This window comes from Octopus sinensis, linkage group LG2 (genome assembly GCF_006345805.1).
Source record: "Octopus sinensis linkage group LG2, ASM634580v1, whole genome shotgun sequence".
NCBI lineage: Eukaryota > Metazoa > Mollusca > Cephalopoda > Octopoda > Octopodidae > Octopus > Octopus sinensis.
Window position 1 is genome coordinate 206017650 of NC_042998.1, and position 25111 is coordinate 206042760.

Below are 25111 nucleotides of genomic sequence, written 5' to 3' on the forward strand. Positions count from 1 at the left end.
AGACAGAAACTGAAAGAAGCCTACTGTATAAACCATGTGTGTGTGTGTTTGTTCCCCACCACCACTTGACAACTGGTGTTGGTGTGTTTATATCCCCATAACTTAGCAGTTTGGCAAAAGAGATTGGTAGAATAAGTACCAGGCTTAAAAAATAAGTACTGGGCTTGATTCGTTCAATTAAAATTCTTCAAGGTGGTGCCCCAGCATGGCCACAGTCTAATGACTGAAACAAGTAAAAGAATAAAAGAATAAATAAATAAGCTACAAGTAAAACTTCTGAGCTGTCAGAAATTATTCGAAGCGAAACCTAAACAACTGGAACTTAACATTGAAATAGCTTTGTAAATAATTAATGTATTTTGGAAAGCAAGTTTATATTACTTTTACTATCCAGTTTAATCTTTTATCTTCAAATTTGAAATGATTTTAGCAAATTTTACCCTATCATATTTTTACAAGATTTAATTAGTTTCCAGAATGCTGACAGATTCATGTGACTGTAATATAGGAAACATTAAAGTCAGAAGTTGGAGGAATGGCTTTGTGTGTAACGGTGGTGGGGGCAGATTTGGCATAATGACCTTATAGAGAGAACAGAGAAAATTGTATACAAGATACTCAAATTAACTGGAATAAAAATAGACTGGAGGGGATATACAGAGACATACAGAATACAGACAATTGTCATGAAATATAGAATGGCAAATGTGAAGACAATATTTCGCAGAATAAGGCAAATTTTTCAGAGTAAAACTGACACACTAACACCTGTTTTAACACACACACACACACACACACACACACACACACACACATACACATTGTTATATTTATATGATAAATTTTTGTCCAGTAATGTCTGCTACAATCAAATTCTATCATCTTTGTGTTGAGTAATAAAATGAACACAACTCGTCTAAGCAAGCAGAAATGTAAGTTTAATGAGATGACAAAGAAATAGTATTACGTCTACATCGTCAACTGCGGTGTTTTTAAGATTGGTGCAGCAGACTAAAGCAAATTGTCTCTCACTGAATTATTATTGATTTGGTCGACTAGTAACAACAGGAACCAGATTAACAGTAGCAGAGAATAATATTTCTGTGCCGATTGGTTAGTTGAAGTATGTTCCCAATTATCATGAAAGAGAGGTAGAACTGGTGAAAGAGGCTACGTTATGGGCAAGGAAGACATAACAGTAGCCATAGTGCATCTGTAGTCAATTTAACACTACTTGTGGTCAAAATGTCAACACTTAGCATCAGTGAGTCACTACTATCAGCCCAAGTAGTTGATTACTACACTGAACATTCACTAAACTGAAGCATGTAGGTGAGGTGATGGGGAGTGAGGGGGTGCCGGTTTAGGAAAGTGAAAAGTAGGAGTGAAAATGCCAGAAAGGTGGGGCAGGGGGGAAAAAAGGGAGAAAAATCAGGGTGGATAAGAGAGTAGTGTTGTAAGATAATATGTTAAAAGCTTAACTCAGAAATGTGTAGAGCTAAACATGGTAGGAAGAAATAAAGTAAGAGAATGCCAATCAAAGTAAATAGTCTTTAGAGCAGCTGGAGAAATATAAAAAGAAAGATAAAAACAAAATGAAAAACAAGAGTTGAAGAATTTACAGAGATGGTTCTACTATTTACAGACTTCTAAACTGGAAATGGCATCTTATTTCGTGAAGCTAATTTATAATGTAAAATGATGACTGGGTTGATTGAATCCCAGATAACAGGCCAAGTGGTCAGCAATTCCTTTCTTGTAATTTTTTTTTAATAAGATGGTCAAGGAACAAGGGGCAGTGGTCACCATGTCACAATGTCCAGTCTGAATATTTGCAGATTATGGAGGACGGAATTAGGAATCTGGTCAGGTGGTGATGGTAGTATAAGAGATAACAGCTTAGGTTTGTTATATATTACTAAGAGCACATAAGGACTAGGCGGTGATGGTGGTGTTGGAGATAGTGGAGGTGGTGTTACACTGGTCAATAAGTTGTACATTAGTGTCACATAAGGACCAGATGGTAGAGTTAAATAGTATATTAGACACATAGTATGTAACTTAGGCACTTCACTCTCAACTTAACTACAATTAGGTAATACACAATAAGAAGCACTCTCTACAGAAAATGGTAAAATTAACAAGTATTTCGAAAACTAGTGGTACTGAGTTCAACTCCAGTGACTATGGTTTAGAAAGGGATGTTCTCTGTGGAGGGGATTTCCATTTTTGATCAGTAAAAAGGGGCTGTATCCAGCTCTTCACAGATTCTTCAAGACTGGAGAAATTAACACAATTAATGGTCCACTAGAATAATTTGCAAGTTGATGGATGCAATAAAAACATGTCATCAAGGGTAACTCTCCATGTGTTAAGTCCTCACCAGCAAATTGATCATCGGGAGGTCACTAGATGGTTGCCTTCAAAGAAACTAACATTGCAGAAAGTGGTGAGTGACAGGAACACTGGATGATGTATATACATTACAATGTTTGGGGGGACACAAGACCCAAAAATAACATCAACCTCAATAGAAGCATCTTCCAACAGATTTGCTCAATCAGAATTGACATCAATCTAAACGACAACAAATACAATTTAGCTTATTGTGTGTGTGTGTGTGTGTTGTGTGTGTGTGTGTGTGTGTGTGTGTGTCTGTGTGTCTGTGTGTGTATGTGTTGGCTGTATAATTTGTGTATAAACATCAAAGGATAGATCCACAGTAATTGAGAGCTCAATTAATAACAATTCATTAAACATTTAACATTGCATTAAAATCCAGTGGAAGACAAATGCATATATATATATATATATATATACATACAATACATACATTGTTGGTTAAAATGAAATGATCCTTAAGAGCAACTCCTATTTACAATAAAAAGGAGAAAAGCATAAATTTCAAAGATAGATCATACTCTGATTGGGTTCAACAGTTGTGCTGTGTAGATAAACACCACCAAAGGTATAATTACACACACACACACACACACACACCATCATACAAGCATACACTCTTCCATGAAAAATATCTAGCCATGGGGAAATATTACTTTACTTGGAAACAAGTGACGGTTGGCAACAGAAAGAGCATCCAGTCGTAGAAAATCTGTTTCAATCCGCCTGACCCATATAAACATGGAAAAATGGATGTTAAAACAATGATGATGATATCATCACTTTAACATTTCCATGCTTTCATGGGTCAGGCAGAATTTGTAGAGGCAGATTTTTGATAGCCAGATGCTCTTCCCATTTCTAAATAAGGTAATAAATTTCCCGTAGTTGGAGATGATTTCACAGAAGACCAGAAATGAAGGGTACTGTCTAGATGCTGGTTATACTCATTTACAACTATCACATTACATCAAAAGAAAAGACACACATATGTATGCACGCACACACACTTCTTTCAGTTTCTGTCTTGCAAATCTACTGAAGAGCTTTAGTCAGCTAAGGGTTTGCTTGTCCAAGATGTCACACAATAACACTGAACCCCAAAACCTCATGTTTGGGAAACGAAATTCTTAACCATACAGCCATTTTATATGTGTGTGTGTGCACGTTAAAAGCACTATCTGAATGTGATCGATGCCAGGCCTGCCTGACTGGCTCCCCTATGGCTGGTGGCACATAAAAAGCACCCACTACACTCCTGGAGTGGTTGGCATTACGAAGGGCACCCAGATGTAGAAACATTGCCGGATCAGATTGGAGCCTGGTGCAACAGCTGGCTCTCCAGACCTCAGTCAAACTGTCCAACCCATACCAGCATGGAAAGTGGACGTTAAATGACGATGATGATGATACATACTTACTAAGCTAGCCACATACAGGCATATGTATATACATACATATATTTATACAATGGGTTTCTTTTCTTTAGCTACCAACCAAATTCACTCACAAGGCTTCAGTTGAGCCAAGGCTAGAGCAGAAGAAGACATTTATTCAAGTTGCTGCACAATGGGACTGAATCCCAAATGTGTGTGTGTGTGTGTGTGTGTGTACAGAGAGAGAATGTTCTGATAAACTTGTTAGGTTAAAGTGATGTAATGCATAGTAATAGAGTGGATGATGATGATGATGACAGCCACCATGAGCATTATTTACCACCATCATTCGCCAGTACCACTACTCTCTCCTCTATGATGGAGTGAGTAAAGATTTATACATAGAAAGTGGGTGCTGTCATTTTGTGCAGTTAATAAACATTTGTTTTCTTAATGTTTTTATCAGTAACCCATGAATTAATAGATCACAGAAAGAAATAAAGGAGAAGAATGAGATGAAATATAAATGGAAATGGAAATCCTTCAGTTTCCTGAAAATTCTACATTTTGGAAATTTGTTCCATTATATTTTGTTTGAGTTGTTTGTGATAGAATAAATTGAAGTCAGATAAAAGAGGAAAACTAAATCTTTTAACAGGGTCATAAAAATGATTGCTTCACTAAATCTTAGAGCAGTTTAAAGATGAAAAAATTATTCCTGTCAAGAATTACAAGAATCCATAAAAACCAGTCTTTGATTCTGGGTTTCTGCAGTATTAAGTGGTTGAGATTAGATTCCTTCTCTGGCATAAGTCTTTTGCTGGTAATTCATCCAGAAAAAAAAAATGCTTTTGTACCAATTTTCTTTTGCTGAGCTGACATAATGCAGAATTAAGTGTGCTCATGTCTACAGTAGACTTAAAGTGACGACCAGTAAAGCTAATGGTGAAGTTATTTAACATTCAGGGAATTTGGTTTCAATCTAGTTCCAAAACACCATTCAAAAATATATATAAAAATGAAATCTAAGCTACAAAAAGGCTGAAGCTGATTCCACTGAATTTGACAGAGCGTGGTTGTTGCCAGTGTCACCTGACTGGCTCCTGTGCCGGTGGAACGTGAAAAACACCATTTGAGTGTGGTCAATATCAGTGCCACCTGACTAGCCCCCATGTCAATGGCATGTAAAAAGCACCCACTACACTCTCAGAGTGGTTGGCGTTAGGAAGGGCATCCAGCTGTAGAAACCTTGCCGGATCAGAGTGGAGTCTAATGCAGCCTCCTGGCTTGCCAGTCCACAGTCAAACCATCCAACCCATGCCAGCATGGAAAGCAGACGTTAAACAATGATGATGATGATGATGATAATATTAGGGTTGTTGTGGTTTTTCAGCCCTTTTGTTACCAAATATCTGCTGGAATACACTGCCTTTGTTTCAATTAATTAAAAAAAAAAAAGAATTTGATATTTCTTATCCAAGGTTTTTGTGTTTATCATCTATCTTTTGCTTGTTTTAGTCAATAGGCTGCGGTCATGCTGGAGCACTACCCTGAGCAATTTTAGTTGCAAGAATCAACCTCAATATTTATTATTTTTAAGCCCAGTACTTGTTCTATCAGTCTCTTTTGCCAAACTGCTAAGTTATAAGGATGTAAACATACCAACACCAGTTGTCAAGCAGTGGTGGAGGACAAACATAAACGCAAACACACACACACACACATATATATATACGATGGGCTTCTTTCAGTTTCTTTCTACCAAATCCACTCACAAGGCTTTGGTTGGCCTGAGACTACAGTAAACACTTGCTGAAGGTGCCATGCAGTGAGAGTGAACCCAGAACTGTGCAGTTGTGAAGCAAACTTCTTACCACACAACCACGTCTGCACCTAAATGTAAAATGCTGGGTTCTAGGATCGAACCCAAGAACCCAGGATTACAAGGCAAACATTTTAACCAGTCGGTGATGCTGATTTCCCAATTTCTTTTATGGAGATGTGAATGTTTACTGAACTAACTGTTGTTGTTGTTGTTGTTGTAATGCATTTGAAGGCAGCAAACTGGCAGAACTGTTTGCATGCCAAGCAAAAAGCTTAGCAGCATTTTGTCTGTCTTAATGTCCAAAGTTGAAATTTCGCTGTAGAAGATTTTGCCTTTCATCCTTTGGGGGTCAATAAAAAAAATATCAGTTGAACACTGGGGTCAATGTACTCCTGCAAAATTGCTGGCTTTGTGTCAAAATTTATAATCATTATTATTATTATTGTTATTGATTTGAGTCAGGCCTGTTCTTATTCCTGGTAGAATTTATGTGGGTAGTGGGTTACTACCTGGAACCTTAGGTATCCACAAGCTTTTAGCTGTCTTTCAAGCGCTTAAATCCCTCCTAATAATCTTTCCTGTCCCTAAGAGGCAAACTTTCTGTAGAAACTCTATAGAACATCTATTCCAATCTCTATCAACCATTTGTCTATATCTTTGCTCACAGTTCCCAAAGCACCAATTATTACAGGCACAACCTTTACAGTTTTCATACTCCAAATTCTTATCATTTCAAATTTTAAGGGATTTTATTATTGTTATTGTTGGTGGTGGAGGTGGTGGTCATGGTGTTTTACTTCTCAGAGTGCCTGGTCTTGTTTGCTCTGGTTGATTCTATGAGAGTGGACAGCAGCCTGTTGTCAGAGATCTCACAGGGTATCTTTCTACATATTATAAACTTTGATAGTTGTTAATTATCGTGGGAGATATTCAACATCCAGGTACCAATCTCAAAATCCTAACTGTCCCCACCAGTTTCTTGGTCTGGCTCTGCTCTCATGTCAATTCCAATTTCTCTGACATATTTCTCAAACTTGGTTGTTAGTGCACTGAATGCACCCACAATACTGGGATAGCAGTTACTCTCCTCATTGCTCACATTCTTGCAATTTCATCTTTTAGTAGTCTGTAGTTTTCAATCTTTTCTAGTTCGTTGTCACTTATGCATGCGTCCCCAGGTATTACAATATCTATAACCTTGGTTTCCTTTTTTCCTCAATCTAATTATTATTATTGAGTGAGAGAGCAGTGTATGCCATCAAAATAACATTGGGGTAAAATATACAAAGCCCAGTATACCCAACATGACTACCCATTTGATAAGGGTACACCAGGCACATGCATCACAACCATATGTGCACGACATGGTAATCTCATATCAAGATAAACAGTGCATGATCTTGCAGGTGGAGCCCAGTTAGAATTTTCTTCAACATATGGCTATGATGTTCATCCACAACTCCTGCTCATGATCAGAGATGTACATATTGTCAGCCACCAAAGGACAAGCTCAAATCATTAAGGTTAAACAGCTGACAAGCAAATCTGTGGTATTGAGCAAAATATTTGCTGTAGTCCATCTTTTATACCAAGACAAGACATGTACATAATAACACTTCTAATCAGTTAAGATTAGAAACTATGAGAGTTAGTGCCTGGTACTGCATCAGGGCATAAATTATTATTATTATTATTATTATCTTCTCTTTATCACATGTTTTGTTGGAGCTCCTGGGGTTTTGCATGTGCAACAGGCTAACTACCTGCAGCCTACAGTACCATGCTGTTTGTTATTTTCAGCTATCTAATACTTTCCTGTTTATTCTGGCTGTGTCAAGGAGGCAAACCTTTTGTAATAGTTCTACTGGGCACTCTATTCCAATTTCTTTTATATTCCTCTTGGTGCCTTCTGATAATGTTCCCAAGGACATATATTATTATTATTATTATTATTATTATTATTATTGAGTGAGAGAGCAGTTCATGCCATCAAAGTGACACTGGGGTAAAATATACGAAGCCCAATATACCCATCATGACTACCCGTCTGATAAAGGTACACCAGGCACCTGCATCACAACCATATGTGCGCGACATGGTGATCTCATATCAAGATAAACAGCACATGACCTTGCAGGTGGGGCCCAGTTAGAATTTTCTTCAGGTTGAGTAGCCCATCCCGCTCAAACGGTCCCTGAATAAGGGTTGTTTAAGGATGTTGAATGAAGCACCCATGTTTCCAGAGGTGAACTATTCAAACCCCAAAGAATCCCTCTCAACACATGGCTATGATGCTCCCCCACTACTTCTGCTCGTGATCAGAGATGCACATATCGTCAGCCACTAAGGGACATGCTCAACTGGTTATGGTCAAACAACTGACAAGCAAATCTGCGGTATTGAGCAGAATATTTGCTGTAGCCCATCTTTTATACCAAGACAAAACAATGTACATGATAACACTTCCAATCAGTTAAGATCAGAAGCCATGAGAGCCACTGCCTGGTACAGCATCAGGGCATTGCTCCCCCACTACTTCTGCTCGTGATCAGAGATGCACATATCGTCAGCCTTATTATTATTATTATTATTATTATTATTATTATTCAGTAGTTTTATTTTTATAGCGTGCTTTCACTTCACTACCGAGCGCAGCTCTGTGTGCCTTGGGTATGTGCTGTGATTTGTTGTGATGCTCTGATGGTTATTGTATGGAAAGTGTTCTGCGTAGGATGTGTGCAGTGCCTAGTAGTGCAATTTTCTGTATGTTATATGTGTTTGTAAGTCCTGGTGTTTTTGTTATGTATTTGTCTGAATATTTTTTTATCATGCCTAATGCACCTACTAAGATAGGAATTGTTTCTGTTTTTAGATTCCACATTCTGGTTACCTCTATTTCCAGGTCTTTGTATTTTGAAAGTTTCTCCATCTCTTTTAGAGACACGTTGTCATCTGCTGGTATTGATACATCAATTAGAAAACATTATTTTTCTTCATGATCTCTAACAACTATATCTGGTCTGTTGGCCTTAATTTCTCTATCTGTGTGTATTGGCATTATGAATGCAAAACACCACGGAGGAATAGTAATCTTTAAATAGCGACGAGGATGGTTGCTTTCTCGTTTTCTGTGACCTTTTCTGGTGTGTGCCTATACCATCTTTTTTCTGTTGTTATTCCATAATGTTGGCATAGCTTCCAGTGTATGTAGGTTCCAACTCTGTCGTGTCTGTGAATATATTCCTTCTTAGCCAGGACTGGGCAGCCAGAGATAATATAATCTATTGTTTCTAGTCCATCTCCACATATTCTGCACTTACTTGTTATATTTCTTTTCATTACATGTTTTTGGTAATTTCTGGTGGGGAGGCTTTGGTCTTGCACTGCAATTAAAAATCCCTCTGTCTCTGCTTTGAGTCCTGAGCTTCTCAACCATTGCTGGGATTTTTCTTTGTCTATTTCTTTTGCATTTAGTTTAGTCCAGTATTTACCATGAAGGGGCTTTTCTTGCCATCACTTTACCATGGTTTTTTGCTGTTCTAGTTTTAGTTTGGATTTCATTTGTTTTATAGCTTTTGTTGTTTCTTCATCTTCTTCTTCATATTTGTTAGGTGGTATGATTTCTTGTTTGTATTTGTCAGCTTCCTTAAATACTGAGAACAGTTTTTGTTTTGCTTGTGTTTTGCCGCTATTTGTATCAGTTTTCCTTACTTCTGAAGTAGATATTTTTGCAGTCCTATGGTGGTTATTTTATAGTAGTTTTCCAGCTGTATAAGGCCTCTACCACCTTCTATACGTTGTCAGATTTTGGGTGATGCATCCTAGATCCTGTCATTATTTTTCTTGTTTTCCTATCTATTTTGGTCAGCTCATTTAGTGTCCAGTTAAGGATATTGTAGCTGTAACTTATAACTGGGACAGCTAAAGTGTTGATACCTATTATCTTGTTTTTAGCCTTGAGCTCTGTTTTTAGTATTGATCTAGCTCGTCTATAATATTCTTTTTTTATTTTCTCTTTCATTTGTGTGTGTTGTGTCTTATCTAGTTCATGGATTCCTAAGTATTTGTAAGTTTGGCTTTGGTCTAATTCTTTTATTTCATTGGTTTTATCTAGTGTGATGTTGCTACTCTTAACTAGTTTTCCTCTTTTCAGGGTTACTTTGGCACATTTTTCTAATCCAAATTTCATATCTATTTCTTTGCTAAATCCATGAAATGTCTTTAATAGTGTTTCCAGCTGTTTGTCATTTGCAGCGTATAGTTTTAGGTCATCCATATATAAAAGGTGGCTGATCGTTTTGCCGTAACATTTATATCCGCATCCAGTTCTATTTAGCATATCAGATAGAGGTGACAGTGCCAAGCAGAAAAGGAGTGGAGAGAGCATGTTTCCCTGGAATATTCCTCTTCTAATGGGGATGTCTTTGGTTTTCATGAGTCCCTCTTTTGTTTGGAGCTGTAGCGCTGTTTGCCATTTATTCATAGAGTGTCCTATGAATTTTATAATTGTTGGTACTACTTTGTTAATGGCTAGTGTTTCGAGGATCCATGTGTGGAGGATGCTATCAAACGCCTTTTTGTAGTCGATCCAGGCCATACTGAGGCCTTTCTTCTTTCTGTGGCTGTCTTCAGTTATGGCTTTATTAATCATTAGTTGATCTTTACAGCCATATGAGCCCTTGCGGCATCCTTTCTGCTCTGTTGGAAACAGGTTGTTTTCGTCCAGGTGCTTGTTCAACCCTTGCGATATCACTGCAGTAAATGCCTTGTACATTGTAGGGAGACAGGTCTGTAGTTTTCTGGTTTTGCTGTCTCATTTGATTTGGGAATTAAGATAGTTTTCCCCTTCGTGAGCCATTCTGGCATTGTCTCTGGCTCTGCTAGTATGTTGTTAAAGTTTTCAGCCAGCTTTTTGTGCATTCCTGTTAGATATTTCAACCAGAAGTTGGGGATCTTGTCATGCCCAGGTACCTTCTGGTTGCTTAGTCTTTGCAGTGCCTGGGTGACCTCCTCAGTTGTTATGGGGGTCCAATGTTGCTCAGATGCTGAGTTTGTTGTTTTAATACTTCTTTTTTTTTTGGTTGTTCGTTCGCTGACCATATTTCTCTCCAGAATTCTTCCACTTCTTCTGCCGTTGGTGCTGCAGTGATTTCTATTTTATTTTTGCCAAGTTCTTGGTAGAACTTTTTGGGGTTGGAGTTGGACTTTCTGGTGATTCTCGAACCGGCGGATCCTTTGTGCTTTGGCAAGGATATCTTGCTTTAGTTTTTCTTTTATCTCAGGTAAATCTTTTTCTGTGATGTTGTATTTGCGGAGTATTTTTGTTTTCTTTTTGTTGCTCAGTAGCGTTGATTGTCTACTGATTTCATTAAGAATCGACAGATCTTTTCTCATTTTTTGTATTTTATTTGGGATGTTATTTATCCACAGGGTTTGTTTGGGTGGTGGTACTCCTGTTTGGATGGGTTTGAGTGAGTATCCAGCTTCTTTTGTGGCTGCAGTGGCTGCTGCGTATATTAAGTCATTTAGCTCAGTGATATCGCTTTTTGTTTCAGTGGCTATTAGTTCCGTGACGGCTAGGTTTATGCTGTTTATAATTGATGTTGTTGTTTCGTCTATTTTGATTTTTGGGAGGTATGGTTGGTGGTCCATCTTGAGATCTGTGTTTTTCAGTTCTTTGATTATTCTACTTTTTGTAGTATCATAATCATTAGGCTCCCCTTCGTTGTTTCCAGCTTTTACATTTGTGTCACTTTTTTTCACGTTCGTATGTTTGTTTGTCGTGTATTATTATGCATCCTTATGGTCTGGGTTTGTTGTTTTTTGTTTACATCGTGTTTGTTGGGAATGTTATGTTTGTCTTCGTGTTTTACTGTTTCAGTGTTTATATTATTGGGCATTGTTGTGTGGCTTCTATCTACATTTTCCTGATGTATTTTTTCTTTTAGATGTTCTATTTCTATTTCTGATATTTTTTTTGCGTTGAGAATGTATCTTCGTACGTTTGCTAGTTTATTAGGGTTCATTGCTGTACCCAAGTCTATATTTATGTTATTTTCCTTCCATATTTTATATGTATGTGTTGTGTTTACATTTTTTGGGTAGAGCACTGCTGTGAATTATGCGTGTAGAATAGAAATGTAATCCTCACGTGTCCATTTATGTCTTTTGGGTTTTATTTGCGGGACATGAGGAACAACGTCCGGTCCATTATTTTGACGGTCGTCATTTTCGTAGGGTACCGGTCCGTTCATTTCTGTTGTCACATTGTTTTGCACGTGTAGTTTTTCGTACATTTTGCATAACAAGTTTAAAGTACGTACTTCCCGATTGTTATTCTTAGGTTGAATAATATCAGTGTTATTTAATTTCTTCATAGTTTTTTTTGTACATGGCGTTTGGGGTCGGGGATGATCTGGTGTTGATGGATTGTAATGTTCCATGCATGTTTACATGTGTTGTGTTAGAGGTGGAGATGATATCGAGTTAAAATACATCATTTCGTTTCGAAAATAGTAATAAATTTCAATGAGTATTACTTACTTGGATATAGTCCAGTCCTTTGTTAGTAAATTTTTGGCTCCATACGATGTCTTTGTCTTTGATGTTTGTGGCTAGATTTCGGAGCACTGTTTTATCGCTCTCACATGTTTAACATCCCCAGTGTGCTCTCGTTTAACGTCCCCAGTGTTCTCTCGTTTAACGTCCCCGGTGTTCTCTGTTTAACGTCCCCGGTGTTGTTATTATTATTATTATTATGATTATGATTATTATTATTATTCAAATAATTGTTCAAAAAAGAAAAACAGAAAAAAGAAGTGTTGTTGTTTGTTCCTTCTTGAGCCATGTCTGGCACATAAAGGCCAGTTTCCTGGTTTCATTGGCATATTGGTTCTCCAGGTGAGCTGCTAGATGCAGGAGGAAAGAGAGAGAAAGTTGTGGCGAAAGAGTCAGTAGAGGTTTGCCATTAGCTTCTGCTGGAGCCACGTGGAGCTTAAGTGTTTCATTCAAAAACACACACTGCCTGGTCTGAGATTCGAACCTGCAATCCCTTGACCATGAGTCTGCTGCTCTAACCACTAGGCCATGTGCCTCCTTAGAAAAGGAAATAGTGTCTATATATGATGATGGTGATGACAATATAGTCACTGACCATGAGATTCTCTGGAGAATCTTGGAAACCAAGGCAGAAAGTTAAGTGAATTTATAACAGATATAATATGATGCAGCAGTCATAATTGATTCAAATACCATACTCTAAGTTATTTTGCCTAACAATCTGACCGATGTCAAAGGTCGTCCTCTGGATGCATCATGCCCAATAATAGATATATATTTTAGGCTGCCTCTGTCTTAAAACCAAAAATTGAAATTTAGAAAAAAAAGAAAGAGAAAAATATAGAAATGTCTGTAAAATGAAAGTAAAATTTTAAGAAAGTCTGATTTTAATGGAAGTGGTCTCAGAAAAGAAAAAATCCTTTTATTTGTATTTGACAGACATTCATGAGTCAATGGCTCATTTTGGTAAATATAATAAGAGGAAATAAATAGAGAAGAAAGCTCAGTGATTAATGCCCAATGATAATGGTGAGCTGCAACTGCGTTACAGTCATTCTAGTGTTACCTTCAGTCAAGGAATAATACTTAGTTGACTGAAAATAAATACCAACTTAGTCCTGTTATAGTTGTTTAGTAGCAAGACAGCCCTGACTAAGAAGAACTTTGATCAAAGACATTTCAGCTGTAACCATCCCATTATTTATATAGCAAGAACTACCTTATCCAATGTGGCCTTTCTGCTTTAAAATAGTATGGTATAATTTGAGAGAGATTTGGCTATTTCTGACAGATCAAGCATATAGCGGCTCTGTCATTAGTTCGCATATCTACTCATAAACACACTTGCATCACCAATATAAATAGACAGACAGACAGACAGAATGACAAACAGATACATATACACGAACACATGTGTACAGATACACAACTGTAGAAATACACTGGTGAGGCTGTCCATGGATTTGAGAACCGCAATAATAAAGACTGAACTTCATTTGTGCAATTTGACAGAGATAACTACTACCTATCTGTTTCCTTGATTTTTACTAAACAAGGTCATGAAGAGCACAAATATGACCAAAGACAGGATGGAGACTATTGTTTTAGCTCGGGAGAATGCTTATCTCTTTCCAGGAGGAAACATGGGAATGATGTTCTGCTGAATTAGAAAGCTGAGAAAATATGTCTACTCCTTCTTTAGAAGCTTGAACCTATCTCTCTCCTTCAAAAAGAGTAACAAAAAAAGCTAACTTGTTTAGATGTTACCATTGAACCTAGACTCCAAACTGTATTATCATTAACCCTACCACAAACCAAACCAGAGTCTCCCCTACATCCAGAGATTTAGAATTATATCAGATCCATTACTGATGAGTCAGAAAGCTATCAATTAAAGTATCCCACCTTTCTGCTAATCAAAGAATATTCAATAATAATGCAGGATATTATAAAGAGACTCTCGGTAGACGTGGTTAAAGTGAAAGGATTAAACTTATTACAGATTCTAAAGTTCAGTAAGTCTTCAATGAATGCAGGAATACTGTGAAAACAAGAAAGTGTAGTGAAACCCCTCTAGATACTGTTGTAGCCTATGATAAGAGAAGGACACTGGGATACACAAGTAATGCTGATAAGACCAATAGGGCACTACCTCTTCTTGAAGTGACTAACTTCCTTGAAACCCCACCCCAGACAACTCCAGGAATGTAGGGGTGAAATTAAAGAAAGAGATGCAACCCTTTGCTAACCTGTTTGTGTGCCATAATTGGGGCATGTTGGCAGGTGTTGTCATCCTCAATGATTGTTATGTACCTCAGGCTTTTTGTGAGGGTTTAAAACATCTTATGGTGTGGGCACAAGACCAGAGAGATCTATGGACATACTCTACCCATTTCTGCTATTGTTACTCAATGCAAAGAAAGCTTTGCTGGCCAATGCTCTTGTGCTGAACAACAGACCATATTGGATATTATATTTTTGAGCTATCCCCACACCAACAAAGAATGATGACCACTCAACTACATCAACATCATTGGCAGAGATACACAACATGGAATTAGGGACCAACCAAAATTAATGACATAGTCTAGTGAAATATATCTTGGCTGCAGCCTCTTGAAGAAAAACATGGTGATGTGTGGAGCTGTTCCATTCATCTTGGAACAGAGATGATATTAGACCATTTCCAATAAGGAGGAGGATGAGGCTTAAATAAAAATAAAACAAGTTGCCATTTTCTTACTAATGCTCTCACCAACATGACCACAACAATTACTATCACTACTATTATAGCTGCAATCACTACAAGAAAGTCTTCAAAAGAGTTGACTGTTTATATCAGTTCCTTTTTGTTACTCTCAGAAAATGTTTGTTGCAATTTTTTTTTTCATATTTTATAAATATTTATAAAAATTATTAAAACCAAGCAGATATAAAATTTGTTTCAAGTGACTGAAATATAGCTCTACATGACAAAAGTATTTTCCTTTTAAAAAAAAGTATCTTTGTATCAAAAAAACATACTGCTTAGCACAAGTTGAAGAAGCTGGATAACAAACCCGTTGTCTCCTTAAAAACATTGATATTTAGGTCATAATTTCTGGATTCTAGAACCAGTGGCTGCTACATTTATACTTGAGGATAAAACAACAATTTGAGAGAGAACATATTTTCATCAATTATTTTTAATACATACAAGTAGCTTGCTTACCAACCACATGGTTTCGGGTTCATTCCCACTGTGTGGCACTTTAGGCAAGCGTCTTCTACTATAGCCTTGGGTCGACCAAAGCCTTGTGAGTGGATTCGGTAAACAGAAACTGAAAGAAACCCATCGTATATATGTATATATATGTATGTGTGTGTATATGTTTGTGTGTCTATGTTTGTCCCCCCAACATCTCTTGACAACAGATGGTGTGTGTTTACATACCCCGTAACTTAGTGGTTCGGCAAAAAGAGACCGCTAGAATCAGTACTAGGCTTACAATGAGTAAGTCCTGGGGTCGATTTGCTCAACTAAAGGCAGTTCTCCAGCATAGCCGCAGTCAAATGAAACAAGTAAAAGAGTAAATAAAATAATGATTTCTAGTGGCCCAAAACTATTTGATATATGCAGCAGCAGCAACAACAACAACAACAACACTGTCTCTGGCTGACAGAAATGAGAGCTCAAAACACTAATTATAACTATTCAGAAACAAACCATTAGAACAAATCTGATAAAAGCAAAGATTAAAAAAACTCAGTCAAACAGCAAATGTAGAATCTGCAGGAAAGAAGACAACCATATCAAACACCGTTTGACTGAGAGCAGTGTACTAACACAAAAGGAGTATAAGTGCAGGCATGACTGTGTAGGTAAATTGTGACTTCAATTTATTGTTTTATACTTGTTACAGGTTAAACTCAAGGCATATTGGCATTATCCCAAACCCAAAAATATACCTTTAGCAAAATCCTGATTGCATAACATTTTCTTAAACACATCGTCTGAATTGAATATTTTTAACTTATTCAAATGTACAACTTTTGTGAGTTTACTCATCTACATTTCTAAATTTGTTTATAAAAAAAAAGGCATTTTTGTCAGTCAGATTTTCTCATTATGGCTTAACACAAAATTCTAACCAAATTATCATTAATTCTAATTAAATGGAGCTGGAGTATAAAACTGTTCTTGTTAAACCAGTATCAAAGCATAGGATAATACTAAGCTTGGACCAACTATAAAGTATTTCAATTGAATAACCTGAAAGACAGACATTAAATGATAATGAGCCTAAATTGACACAAAATATAACTGTTTGCCAAGGGCAACACAAGTTGTTGAGTGTCAGCAGTAGTCCGAAGTATCAATGACCAATGAACCATCACTGGCTCAGTTACTTAACTCTAAATAGGTATCATGAGGAGATGAAGCCTATAATATTGCAAACCTCAAAAGCTCTACTAAATATTTTATAGGCCTCACAGGACTACGTTTACATACAAGCAAAAATGAATCAGGTGGTGGGAGGATGAGTGGTAGTAAAGGGTGGTTGGAGGAAGGGTGGTGATAGTAAGAGATGAGGGTCTTGAGTTGAGAATTATTAGTTTATATCTTATAACTGGAATGGCTGAGCAAGGGACTAAAATAATTTATAATATATACTCTCAATCCCCTACATTCTTAGATAAACTTTTCCCTCTACAGTTCAAATTGTTGGTGTTGATTATTCTCCCTTTCATCCTCTTCCTGTATTACCTAACCTTTCATTTAATATCAATTTCCCTGTCTCTCCCCCCCCTCTCTCTCTCATTCAGGTAAAAAAAAGAGTCACAAAACCTCAGCTTCTCTAGATTAGTGTCAATACAATTAAATATATTCTTCTCCTCCAATAACAATTAATTTTGTACTGAATCAAAACAACTAAATCTGACCAAAATAGTTAATTCCACTGAGTTCGATCACCTTAAACTATTGAAGACAAACTAACAGCAACAGAATAAGCAAATATCTCTGAGCACAGAAATTAAATTGTGAAAGTCTGCAAATAGATTGGCTTTCATTTGGTTCTTATTCGTTGTTGACAAATGGCCAAACAACATAAAAGAAATCTTATAATCTTTCTACATGAATCTTTCCTGATAAAAGGAAAACAATATTCATAGTCTGCTGACAAAGTGAATTCACACTCATCAATTAAATTTACAATTGAATTAATTAAGTTAATTAACATAATGCTAATTCTTGGGTATGCGGGTATTTTGAAAACACCTCACAGAATGACAACCATACCCTGCATAGTTATGAGTTGATTTTGACAAGGTGTATCACCCGTTTGGCCACCCTTTTGCTAGGGATACAGCAAAGTCATGGGAGTGCAGCATGGCAGATTGTGAAGAGGAAGCAGAAAAGCTCAACTGAGCCAATGGTGTTTCTTAGATTGATGCTGAGTGGAGGAATCCCAGAAGATCAATGGTCCGGATCCCCAAGCTTTATCAAAAGAGTAACTGCAACACATTCATTGGGGATGGGGGGGGGGTCCATGGCTGTGTGTAATCAGCTAATGAAAGATTCACTCTGGCTCAAGCTTCCAATTCAAATTCATAATAATAGAATTGGATGGCAACAGAGAGTCATGACTCTCCCCAGACACAACAAAATATGCTTCAACACACGAATTCACAAAAAGAATCTTGCAAACCAAATCCAAAAACGAAACATGATAAGTAGTTAAAAAGAATATCTTCACCGCAAAGATTTTAGACTAAAAGTCAATTTAACATAAAACATTGTGTAAAAGAATTTTACCACAATTCAAAAAACACCATCCGAACATGGCCGTTGCCAGCGCCGCCTTGGCTGGCTTCCACATAAAAAGCTCCAACCAATCGTGGCCGATGCCAGACCCCCCTGGCACCTGTGCAGGTGGCACGTAAAAAGCACCCACTACACTCGCGGAGTGGTTGGCGTTAGGAAGGGCATCCAGCTGTAGAAACTCTGCCAGATCAGACTGGAGCCTGGTGCAGCCCCTGGCTTCCCAGACCCCGGTCGAACAGACCAACCTGTGCTAGCACGGAAAACAGACGTTAAACAATGATGATGATGAGGAACACTAGTGAGCTTATTTGGTGGTGGAGAGGAACAGATAATTTAGTAGCATAGAAGGGTGATCAAAGTAAGATATGAGTGGAGAGAGACAATGTTAAGAATAAAAGATGGATGTGAAGAAATATAAGGTGAGAGTGGTAACAGAAGGTATCACAGAAAAAGAAGATGATGAAATATTTAATTCTACCCTAATTTAATTACAGTAGCAGAACATTGAAGTTCGGCACGTAATGGAGGGATTAGAGATAGTGAGATGAAAAATTTGTGGAGATGATTTGACATAGAAATTTCACAAGTGGCCCAGTTATGTATGTGAGTATATATATATATATATATTATGCTTCCAAAATCTCAGTTTCACCAAGATGGATGGGTTTTCTCATGCACCACATATCACCAGTCATCCCAATCTTTTGTCATCTCCAAAATTTCATTTTGTGTCTTTTTGTGTATTCCTCATTCACAAACTCTATCCATCATCATCGTTTAATGTCCGCTTTCCATGCTGGCATGGTTTGGATGGTTTGATTGGAGACTGGAAAGCCAGGAGGCCGCACAGGCTCCAATCTTGATCTGGCAATGTTTCTACAGCTGGATGCCTTTCCTAATGCCAACCACTCCAAGAGTGTAGTGGGTACTTTTTACGTACCCCTGGCACAGGGAGCCAGTCAGGCAGTGACCCACGCATGAATGAATGGTGCTTATCATGTGCCACCAGCACTGGTAATGGCCACAACTACAATTTCCATTTGATTATGTTAAGCAATTGGCTGTCTTCATCCATATGCACCACAAGTTCATAACAATGCAGTCCTCTTTCCTGCATACCACATCTGATTCCTCTTTAGGCCAGACCTATGATTAAAGATGATCATATGATCATTCCATGATGATCCATGACCATTCTAACCTTCTTTTAGATATTGTGTGTCCTTAAAGATGATACAGTGTAATTTGAGACAGTTTATGCTGTTGTTTCTGGCAGTTCCAGTGACTACATAGAAACTCTGTTGTTGGCCTGTAATCTGCTCATTTGCTCCTAGCTCATAGACATTTTTCATTTCAACTAAAACATACAGCTAATTGATACCATTCGGTATTACATCCCCAAGACTATTCTGTTGGCTTTAACACACAAAACTCCAATCTAATTGTAAATAATTATAGTTCACTCTTAAACACTCGAAGCACTTTATAATTTATTGGAGTTTTCCTAGCCTGCAGAGCTTGCTAGACTAAAGTCTTTCTCAAGATCAGTGGTTTTCAACTGGGGTTCATATATGATTTTTGGAGGTCCACTCAAGCAAGATAGTAAATTGGGAACCTACAATAGTATATTAAGGGTCCATCAAAAAGTTTTGAATCGGATGTGTTTATTGCAAGAAACAGCTAAATTTCTTTCTTAAATGTTTTACATAGCTTTACCTACACAAGTTAATGTGTGAAAAAAAAAATAGTAATTTTGAAAGAAGTATTTATGAAACATGATTTTAAACATTAAATGGTTATGGGGGCCCACCAGAATAAAATAGAAATCAAAGGAGTTCATATGGTTGAGAGTCACTGCTCTAGATCTTGAGAAAGTATTAAAAAAACTTCTGGAACTGCTTCAGACTAGTGCAGCCATCCTACTGTAGTGTTAAAAGAGCAACTGTTACCAAGCTGAACCTGTTTGATGGTTTGTGTTCATCACCATTACACCATCTCCTTGATGAAGATACTTTTAATCCTAATTCAACTAGGACATAGACATAGAAGATGTCTTTTGATCATGAAGGAGCTTTCAATTAATTCTAATTTTTTAATCCATTTAAACAAACGAAGGAAAAATATTCCTTAGCTAAGAGACCAATTTACCTGAGGTAACACACTCAACTGACTGGGTACCTATTGTCAACAAATCAGTGAAATAAGCCATGTATGCAATAAGCACAATGGGTAAGTGTAGCTCAGCCTTATATCAGTGCACACAAAAATGAGTGTTTCATTAACTTGCAACTCATTAACATTTAAACCATCCTATAGGTATGAGGAAATTAATGAAAATATTAACCCTTTAGCATTTAAATAGGGCATATTTGACCCAAATATCTGACCTCTGTTTATGTTCAACCTGGCCAGATTAAGCCTCTTACACTTACCCTACAATGTCATTCTAATAATAAACAATCACATCATTGAAATCTCAAAGCTATAAGATCAGGTCTGATTAATTCCAAACAATGTGTATAAATAAGCATTACATTTGACAGAGTAATCCAACTGCTAAAGGATTAATCTTACCTCAATGATATTAATCTGGTCCAGTTTTGGTGGAAACGTCACTGAGAGCAAATCAGATTCTATAACAAGTCATCAGATGACTCAAACTGAAAATGGAAAGAAAAATAAATAATGTTTCTCCTGGAATCTATAAGACATGCATTAACCCTTCCATAACTATATTCCTAATTAAAAACAGGCTCTATGTTTTAATTCATTTAGAAAATAATGAAAAATTCTGAAGAGATTTAGGAAAATATCTAAATTTTTCATCCTTTAAATTACATATGGAACATAAAAGGTCCAAAATGGAAGATTTCAGTTTAGACATATATTTCGTCGTTTATCTTTTACTTGTTTCACTCATTTGACTTTGGCCATGCTGGGGCATCACCTTTAAGAATTTAAGTTGAATGAATAAACCCCAGCACTTACTTTTTTAAACCTCATATTTATTCTATCAGTCTCTTTTGCTGAACTGCTAAGTCAGAGGATGTAAACTTACCAACACCAGTTTTCTGCTAGGGGGTGGGGGTGAGGTTAAAGTATGAGAGAAGAGGGGAGACAGAGCATGTTGTTGTTGAGGAGTTACATGGCTATTTGCCTTTAGAAAGAAAGGTGAGAATGATCAGTAGAGCAACAAGGTATCTAGGTGGTCCCTCAAGGTAGGATGTGTGGAGAAGAAAGTAGGGAAGAGGAATTAAGGAGCACAAATGGGTGGAGATTGCCAGAGTATATGGGAGAGCAAGACTTCTTTAAGAAGGGAGCGGAAGTAGGCAACAACTGTAAAGATTGGGTAGGGGTCAAAGGGTGGATAAGGAATGGGAGGGGTGACCAATGATGCATGGGAAAGGCCGAGAGATGCAGAAGGGACCAGAGTGAGAGCAACAGGATAGTAAGGATGATAAGTTGGCAGAGGGAGGATAAGAGATCATTGTTTACTATCTCATCCCAAATCTTCCTTGGACTCCATCTTCCACAGGTACCATTCACTTTGAATGCTCAGCACTTGCTTATGTAACTGTCCTCTTCCATTCACATCACTTGCCCTTCCTTGTACTGTCCCCTTTCTTTGCATGCTACACCTGATTCCTCTTAGACTCGATTTCTTTCACAATTCATTTATACTTTGCCATTCATTGCACACTAACATGGCACATCCAGTGAAGTGTGTGTGTGTGTGTGTGTGCATGTGTGTGTGTGCATGTGTGTGTGTGTGTGCGTGCGTGCGCGTGCACGTGCATGTTTTAATCTATGCTATCTTGCATATTGGACCAACTATTTTTACAGATTTAGATATAATTCTTGACTGCTCACCAGCCAATCAGCAGCAGAGGAGAGGAGGACTGGAATTTCTTTCACTGAGAGGGAACAACAATATCTTTAAAGTACAGTGTGTGTGTGTAAAAGTAAGATCCAAAGATCAAGGTGTGGGAAGTTAGTGAGCTTCAAGTAGTTTGTAAAAGATAAAAAAAAGAACTTTCAAGAACAGTAGTGGTTTATTGGCACAGGAGGCTGTGAATTTTTCCGTATTAGAGCATGATAAGCTAAAAAATGATTATTTTATAGTTTGTGTTTAGCAACTGGGGTTGCAGTATATGCGAATAAATATCTGGGATCTCCTAACAATAATGTAAACTTCATGTAATCAAGGTATCCTTGGCCTGAAGAGGAGCTTACGATCTACCCCTCATTTAGGTAATTACTACTTCTGAGGTTCTGATACATATGAAACATGTAGCTTGGATTTTATCTACTCCATTTCCTAACTTTGGGTATATATAGAGGGTGCAGTGAATAAACTGTTGCCTAAATTACACAAAAATTTTAATAATACTGACATCTCATTGGGGCCAGACAGAGCTGGCAAACGGCCACGAACGGATGGTCCTTTTTTTTTTTGTTTGACACGTAAAAGCACCATCCGTTCGTGGCCGTTGCCAGCCTCGGCTGGCCCCCGTGCCGGTGACACGTAAAAGCACCGTCCGCTCGTGGCCATTTGCCAGCTCTGTCTGGCAACCGTGTCGGTGGCACGTAAAAGCACCATCCGTTCGCGTCCGTTGCCAGCTTCGGCTGGCCCCCGTGCCAGTGACACGTAAAAGCACCGTCCGTTCGTGGCCGGTTGCCAGCTCTGTCTGGCCCCGTGTCGGTGGCACGTAAAAGCACCATCCGTTCGTGTCCGTTGCCAGCATCGCCTGGCCCCGTGCCGGTGACACGTAAAAGCACCATCCGTTCGTGGCCGTTCGCCAGCTCTGTCTGGCACCTGTGCAGGTGGCAAGTAAAAAACACCCACTACACTCGCGGAGTGGTTGGCGTTAGGAAGGGCATCCAGCCGTAGAAACACTGCCAGATCTGACTGGGCCTGACGAAGCCTTCCAGCTTCATAGATCCCAGTTGACCCGTCCAACCCATGCTAGCATGGAAAACGGACGCTAAACGATGATGATGATGATGATGATGATGATTTCCTTCTTGGGACACAAAACTCTACTTTTGAAGACCTGTTGAGGCAAGTGAAAATCAAAATCAAAATCAAAATCAAAAATCAAAATCAATCAACATCAATGGAAATTGTAGCTGTGATACCAGTGCCGGTGGCACATAAGAGAACCATCCGAATATGGCCGTTACCAGCGCAGCCCCGACTGGCTTCCGTGCCGGTGGCACGTAAAATGCACCATCCGATCGTGGCCGTTTGCCAGCCTCGTCTGGCACCTGTGCCAGTGGCACGTAAAAAGCACCCACTACCCTCATGGAGTGGTTGGCATTAGGAAGGGCATCCAGTCGTAGAAACATTGCCAGATCAGGCTGGGCCTGGTGCATCCTTCTGGCTTCCCAGGCCCCAGTTGCACCATCCAACCCATGCCAGCATGGAAAGCGGACGCTAAACGATGATGATGATGATGATGATTTAACAAAATGATATAAAAATATCTTGAATTACTAAAGAGTAAATTTATTCAATAAAATTGACATTGGCTTCAACCATGGCCTCCAGATGACTTTGGAATCTTCTGCAACTCTTTTGGATGGTCTCTTTGTTTAAGTTGGTGAATGCTGCCATAATCCTTGCCTTCAGTTCATCTTTGGTGTTACAAGGAGTTTTGTTGATCTCTCGCTCAATTGCTCCCCACACATAATAATCAAGGGGATTGCAGTCTGGGGAGTTACAGTTAGGGGTGACATGGTCGCAAAATTTGTCTGACAGCTATGACTGGGTTCCCCTGCTTGTGTGATATGGTGCAGTGTCCTGTTACCAGACAAGGTCTTCCAGCAGCCACCCTTTTAACCCAGAGCAGCACTACTTCCTCCAGGTACTCGATGTAGGCCTCCGTGTTGAGTGTGAAGCTGTGTGAGAAGATGAATGGAGGCATAATGTCGCCATCACTAGTGATCACTCCAAACGCCATGATGTTGACTGAATGTTTGATTATACTGGCAGAACATGTCCTCAGATTGACACCCAAACACCCTGAAATGTTCGTATTGGAGCTTCTGGCATGAATGCCAGGCAATACAGCATGTTGTTTCCAAATTTCTGGCAGAGTGAATTGCGTCATGGTGCTGTTTTTCTCACAGATTGTGCCCGACTGACCCTACTATACTGTGTAGTTGACAAAATCAAAAACAAACGTGCAAAATTAAAAATACTAAACGGCAACATTTTACCCATCGCCCGCTCTCTACTGACAGATGACCTTTCTCTACACTACCATTACAGTTACTATTGTCTCTTTATCAACATCATCATCATCATCATCATCGTTTAAAACATCCGCTTTCCATGCTAGTATGGGTTGGACGGGCAAACTACAAAGTAATAAATGTATGTAAATAATATTTCTTCCTTCTTGGTGTTGATTCTTCGATGCTTACTGGTTCCTCCGACGCGAGAACCTTCAAGTGTTACTTCTACATGCTACATTTGGCAGTGGGCTGCATCATATCGACCTGATATCACATTCTACATCCAGCCCGCTACAATTTGGGGGGAGGGGATTACATTGAACCCAGTGTTATACTGGTACTTAATTTATCAACCCAGAAAGGATGAAAGGCAAAATCAACCTCAGCAGAATTTGAACTCAGAACATGGAGATGGACAAAATGTTGCCAAGCATTTTGCCCAATGTGCTAACGATTCAGCCAGCTCACCACCTACATAATAATACTACTAATAATAATAATAATAATAATATCAACAACAATAACAACCATACATTTCCTATTTTATATTCTTCAGATATCCTTCTCTTCTTTTACATTAATTTCCCTTTCTCTTTCTCTCACATTCACTGTCTCCTTTTAAACACCAACTTCAACAGCATATTCCATTTCTCTTCTTTTACATTGATGGCATTCAACAAGCACCAGTCATACATGGGTCGTTGCCAGTGCCACCTGTCTGGCTCCCATGCTGGTGGCATGTAAAAAGCACCCACTAGACTCTCGGAGTGGTTGGCATTAGGAAGGGCATCCAGCAGATCAAATTGGAGCCTGGTGCGGCCTGTTGGTTTGCCAGTCCCAGTCAAACCATCCAACCCATGCCAGCATGGAAAGCGGACATTAAACAGTGATGATGATGATGATGAT

General features: G+C 38.4%; 1 protein-coding gene across 7 annotated transcripts in view; it reads right to left on the bottom strand.

The window, feature by feature from the left end:
* LOC118762189 (FK506-binding protein 5-like) overlaps positions 1–25111 on the bottom strand; it is a 139432-nt gene that overhangs the window by 60368 nt on the left and 53953 nt on the right. For 5 of the 7 annotated variants that reach the window (XM_036500720.1, XM_036500719.1, XM_036500713.1 and 2 more), the window contains one exon: positions 20540–20625. The exons of the other annotated variants lie outside the window; for them this stretch is intronic. The gene's annotated coding sequence lies outside the window, so the exon portion shown is untranslated. The remainder of the gene's footprint in view (positions 1–20539; positions 20626–25111) is intronic. 7 annotated transcript variants of the gene reach the window in all.